The following is a 6,000-nucleotide window of genomic DNA, read 5'->3' on the forward strand; positions in this document are numbered from 1 at the left end:
GTTCCTTCCTAGTGACTGGCCGAGCGGTGGTTCAGCGAACGCTGCTATGGCCGCCACATAAACTTTGAGCGTGGATGGGGTTCTACCCTTATCCAGTAGCTCTTGTAAAAAAGAGAGGATCTCCGTCACCCCACAGCATGAGGGCGGAGTACCACTCGCTGCACACCAGCTAGTGAACACAGACCATTTTGAGGCATAGAGCCGCCTCGTGGATGGAGCTCTAGCCTGTGTGATCGTGTTTAACACTCCCGCTGGGAGGTTAACGGGTACCCATTGATGGCCCACACGTGCAGGGACCAACGCTCCGGGTAAGGATGCAAGATCGAGCCGTTCGCCTGTGTGAGGAGATCCCTCCTCACCGGTATCGGCCACGGGGTGGTACTCGTCAGCTGCATCAGGACTGGAAACCAGGCTTGGTTTGTCCAGAATGGGGCGACGAGCAGCACTGGGCATCCGCTCTCCCTGATTCGCTCTAACACCTGGGGTAGGAGCGTGACAGGGGGAAACGCATAGAGCGGGCAGCGGGGCCAGACGTGAGCCAGCGCGTCCCTGCTCTTGGAGAAAAATTCTTGGCAATGAGCGTTCTCTTGAGACGCAAATAGGTCTATTTTCGCTCTGCCAAGCGTCTTCCACAGCAGTTCGACTGTCTGCGGGTGCAAAGACCATTCTCCTGCCGGAATATTGTTTCTGGACAGTCTGTCTGGCCCCACATTCAGAAGGCCGGGCACATGCGCTGCCCTGAGCGAGCGCAGATTGTGCTGAGCCCAGATCAGGAGGCGTTCCGTCAGCCTGTGAAGGATTCTGGATCTGATACCTCCTTGGTGATTTATGTAAGCCACCACTGACATGTTGTCCGACCGGACCAAGACGTGGTGTCTTTTTATATGGGGACAAAAACGCCTCAGCGCGTTGTCGACTGCCATCATTTCCAGGCAGTTTATATGCAGAAGCTTTTCCCGTTCCGACCACTGGCCGAATAACGGTCTGCCCTCGAGCAGCGCTCCCCATCCCGAGGTTGAGGCGTCCGTAGACACCACCTTCACACTCGAGGAAGTCCCCAGGCTTACACCTAACCGGTACCAGTCGGTCACTGTCCAAGGTTTCAGAGCTGCAACGCATTTCTGATCGACCTTGAGGAGCGCGAGACCGGAGGTCCAAGCTCTGCGCGGCGCGCGCGCTTTCAACCAGTACTGCAGCGGGCGCATGCGAAGCAGACCCAGCTGAAGCACTGAGGATGCTGAAGCCATGAGACCCAGCATCCTCTGAAACCTTTTGAGCGGGACCAAAGCGTTGTGGCGAAAAATCTCTGTCATGCGCTGAATACTTAGTCTGCGCTGCGGCGACAGCTGTGCTGTCATAGACAGCGAGTCCAAATCTGTGCCCAGAAAGGATATTTTCTGACTGGGAGACAGCGAACTCTTCGCCCAATTGACTGTGAGACCCAAATTCTCGAGGTGATCGAGTAATACGGTCCTGTGTTCTATGAGCTCCGACTGTGATCGAGCTAGAACCAGCCAATCGTCCAGATAATTCAGCACTCGTATGCCTCGCAGCCTGAGGGGTGCGAGCGCTGCATCCATGCACATCGTGAATACGCGAGGTGCCAGGGATAGGCCAAATGGCAGGACTGTGTACTGATATGCCTGACCCTCGAAGGCGAATCTCAAAAATCGCCTGTGACGTGACGCTACTTGTATTTGGAAATAAGCGTCTTTCAGATCTATCGACATGAACCAGTCCCCTTGGCAAATTTGCGAGAGGATTTTCTTGGTCGTGAGCATTCTGAACCGTCGTTTCAGAAGTGCTTTGTTTAGCCGTCTTAGATCTAGAATGGGTCTGAGACCCCCGTCTTTCTTGGGTACCAGAAAATATCTGCTGTACATGCCCCCTTCGCTCTGAGCTTGTGATAAGGGTTCTATAGCCCCTTTGCTCGAAGTAGGTGTGCTACTTCCTTTTTCACCGTAGTTTCGATTCGCGCCGCTTTGCGTTGCGGGCGTCGATCGAACTGTAGCGAATAGCCTCTTTCTATAATGTTCAGCACCCACTCTGAGACCCCGGGGAGCTCTGCCCACGCTTTCGCGTGAGTGGCTAGGGGTGGAATGATATCTGGGCTCTGGCCGCGATCTAGTGGCGAGCGGAGAGCAACAGTGTGCTGTAACATGAGCGCCGCGTTTGCAGCGTGCGAGACTGGGGGCGCGCGGATCACAGCGAGCGGTCTGCCCGCGCTCAGTTCTCCTGCAGCTGTGTGCTGAGGGAGAGCGAGCGTGGTGAGCCCCGTGGGGTTTAATATGTCTGTGAGCGAATGAGGGCGCGGGACAACGGGCCCATGCATAACGCTGAGAACACCGTCTGTTTGTGCAGACTGTATGTGCGTTGGTTTCGTTTTTACAGAAACCGTGAGACATGTAGCGTGTAGTGTTTGCGGGCACTGGGGCGTGGGCACAATCACTACATTTGGTGCACAACCGACATGAGTCGGTTTTATTTGTGCGGGCCGTGTGTGGAGGGCCGTGTCTGTGTGTAGGAATGGGCACTGGGCAGTGGGCATGTTTACTACACTCATAACACCATCGGCCGTGGCCGGAATACCAAAAAATACACTTTTTGGGATTTATCTGGGTCGCCGTAAAAACGGCGTTTGTGTGCAGGCAAGCGGGCTGTACTGCCGACTTGTTTACTGCGAAATACGCTGGAACAGTCGCAATTACTGGAACTGAGCGAGCGAAAATTTTCGGTGGAAGTTCGGCCGCAGCGGGACTTGAACACCGTCGCTTCCGTAGGCTGGCTAGGAAGACTTAGAGGCCTCGGGCTTTACCTCAATCCTCGGCCGTGGCCCACGCGGCGGGGGGGCGGCGGCCGGTGGAGCGAGAGCGCGGTCTCTGATCCTTGGGCTGACGGCGCTGTGGGGCGGCGGCAGCTGAGGGTTGCGGCTGAGAGCTGCGAGCAGACGGCTGTTTTGAGCGACCTGCTGCGGAGCTCGAGCGCTTGGGCAGGAAATGTTTCATGGCCTGCGATGTCTTTTGAACCTCGGCGAATCTGTCTGCGAAATCCTTGACAGAAGATCCGAAGAGGCCAGCGGGGGAGACGGGGGCGTCGAGAAAAGCAGAGCGCTCCGAATCCGACATCTCCGAGAGCGTTAACCAGAGGTGTCTCTCAGCAACGGTGAGAGACGCCATGTTCCGCCCCATGGCCTGCGCGGCGGATTTAGTGGCGCGAAGGGCGAGATCCGTCGCGCTCCTCAAATCCGTGAGATTCACAGCTTCCGGTCCTTCCTCGTCCAATTTGCGGAGAAGGTTGGCTTGGAAGATCTGGAGCACGGCCATTGAATGAAGCGCCGAGACAGCCTGCCCGGCGGCGGTGTAAGCGCGACCGTGCAGGGCTGAGGTAGTACGGCAGGCTTTAGATGGCAGCGCCGTCTTAGCGCGCCGTCCAGCAGAGGGCGGGCAAAGATGGGCGGCTACCGCTTCCTCGACGGGAGGAAGAGAGTGGTACCCTTTGTCCTTAGCACCGTCGACTACGGAGAATGCTGCGGACACGGGAGCACGCACTCTGGCTGAAAAGGGGGCGCTCCAAGACTTAGCTACCTCTTCGTGAAGCTCAGGAAGGAAGGGAGCTGGTCTAGAAGGATTTGAAGCACGTTCCCTTTGTAGAAAACAGCCGTCCAGGCGGTTGAGTGCAGGCTGTTGGGGCGTCGACCACTCAAGGCCGAGGCTCTCGACGGCCTGCTCGAGCAGACGCATCAGCTCCGCCTCGATGCTAGCTCTTTTCCCAGAGGGCCGGTGAGAGGGTGGTGCGAGGTCCGCGGAGCTCGACCAGTCCTCACTGCCCGACGCCAGGATAGAGCAACTGTCGTCCTCCACTCGTAAAGCTTCCTCATAGTCCTCAATGGCGGGATGGAGGAGGTTCAGGGACCCGTTGAGCGCGGCGCTTTTTACGGCGCGGCAGCTCGGCGGGCGAAGGCGCGGGCGCAGCTTTGCGGAAGAATGCTCGGCGAGTCCGCAGAGTCACCATAGGCATTAATTCGCAGTGAGGGCAGCCACCCTCGGCGAGCGCGATAGCTGCGTGATCCTCACCCAGGCAGGAAACACAGATGACGTGGTGGTCCCCGTCGCTGAGTGGAGCTCGGCAAGAGCCGCAGGAAGAACGAGGCATCTTGAAAAAGACGCTCGTGCTCTTTTAGAAGGAGAGAATGTGCGTGTCGCAGCGGCGAACACACACACACAGCAATAAAAGGATATAGTACGCCGGAAAGCGTCTGCAGAAACGGCGACTGAAGGCGGCGAGATGTCGACCAGCTGCTTCAGATGCACTAATCCCGCTGGGTGCTTGGCTCAGACGGCGTGGCTTCCTCTCGGGATCCAGCGAAGTCCGCTGAAGAGATGAAAAACTGACCAAACCAGCCTCTCTGGGCCGTATTTATAGCCCTGACCCCACCCGACTTCGGCGGGACATGACGTAATGGGCGCGAAGCGCCCTCATTGGTTCTGACGTCATGAGGAGCCTCTATCGATAGGCTGGTGCAGTTGCCGCAGAGCAGCCAATGGGCGCGCGAGCTGTCTCGCCCATGTCTGCATGCTGCTGCAATGCGTTTTACATTATTGCAAAATTAAGGATAATTTTTGGCTTCAATATCTCGAGGAAAAGAGGTTTTCCCCTAGCGTAAGATTTTCTTACGCAAGTACGAGAGACCTCTCGTAAGAGAACTAAAAAGCAATATCCTCCATCTTGTTTGAAGCTAAGCTAACAGGCGCTGTGGAGACAGATGTAAAGTTATGACAATAGCGGAGGAGAGTACTCAGTATGATATAGAAGAAGAGGATTTCGGAAGTCTGATGCTTGAATCAGGTGTTTGTAGCTACCTTTACAAGCCGCATTATAGCGAAGAGCAGCCGAGGCAGAAGACCTGCCTGCCGTGGACAAGGAGCCCGGACTGGCTCGAGTTAGGGCGGACTGGTGGCGCCGGTGATCTCACTATGCAACTACGAACACAGAGATAGAGTCCGTCTGCGGCAAAGAATTTCAACGATGACAATTTCTCCTGGACGAAATCTCTGAATCAGACGAGGACAACTTTTCGAAAGAAATACAAACGAGAAGTAATGCACTAATGAATTCGCCAACTAACTAGACATTTTGTGTGAAATGAATTTCAAGCTCTATTGGTAGCTAGCCTTGTAGACGGAAGAGTGATTTCTCTTATAGGCAGATATGAGCTGTTCTGGATTAGTGGGAGTGGCTTGCGGAGCTGTGCAATGTGGTGCATTGTGGGAGTTGTTGTCTTTCATACAAATGCGTCCCGAAGTTATTTTTTGTCTTTCCTCGGTCACGAAGGCACCAAATTCAAAATTTATTTTACATTTCGACTACATATATGACCCACTTTCAATAAAAAACAATGTTCCTATGGGTGGAATGCCCCTTTAAGTTTCACTTCTCCTGCCTTTCTCTCTAATTGTGGAAACCAGCCAATTGTTGGTCAACCCTTTCTCAGAGGCAAGATGTAAAAATTTTCAAGTACAATCAACTCTTTCCCAGAGGCAAGCAGCCTTCAAATGAAATAATGGTCTTATTCTTTCACAGCCACCTGTTGTGTACTGAAAATCCCTGACTAAGCAAAAAACTGGAGACACAAGACTTTCTCAGACGCATCTAACCTTTGTAATAATTATTTATCACAGTCACGTATAGGCCACAAGACCTTCAAAACACTTTTGGCTTTTATAGTATTCAAACTAGTTCTACAATCAATACAGACATGCCCTATGAACCTCATTCAGTAGCTGGATTATAATCTGCACTCATATACACTCTTAAAACTGCAACTTTAGTTCCATGAGAAACCTTTAACATCCATGGAACAGTTCAATTGCACAAAAGGTTCTTTATAGTGGAAAAAGGTAGGATATATACACTGCCCTGCCAAAAAAAAGTTGTGCACTCTAATATTTTGTTGGACCGACTTTAATTTTGATTACAGCATGTATTCGCCATGGCATTGTT

The sequence above is a fragment of the Leuciscus leuciscus genome (assembly GCF_965113295.1).
Source record: "Leuciscus leuciscus genome assembly, chromosome: 3".
In the NCBI taxonomy this organism is placed as follows: Eukaryota; Metazoa; Chordata; class Actinopteri; order Cypriniformes; family Leuciscidae; genus Leuciscus; species Leuciscus leuciscus.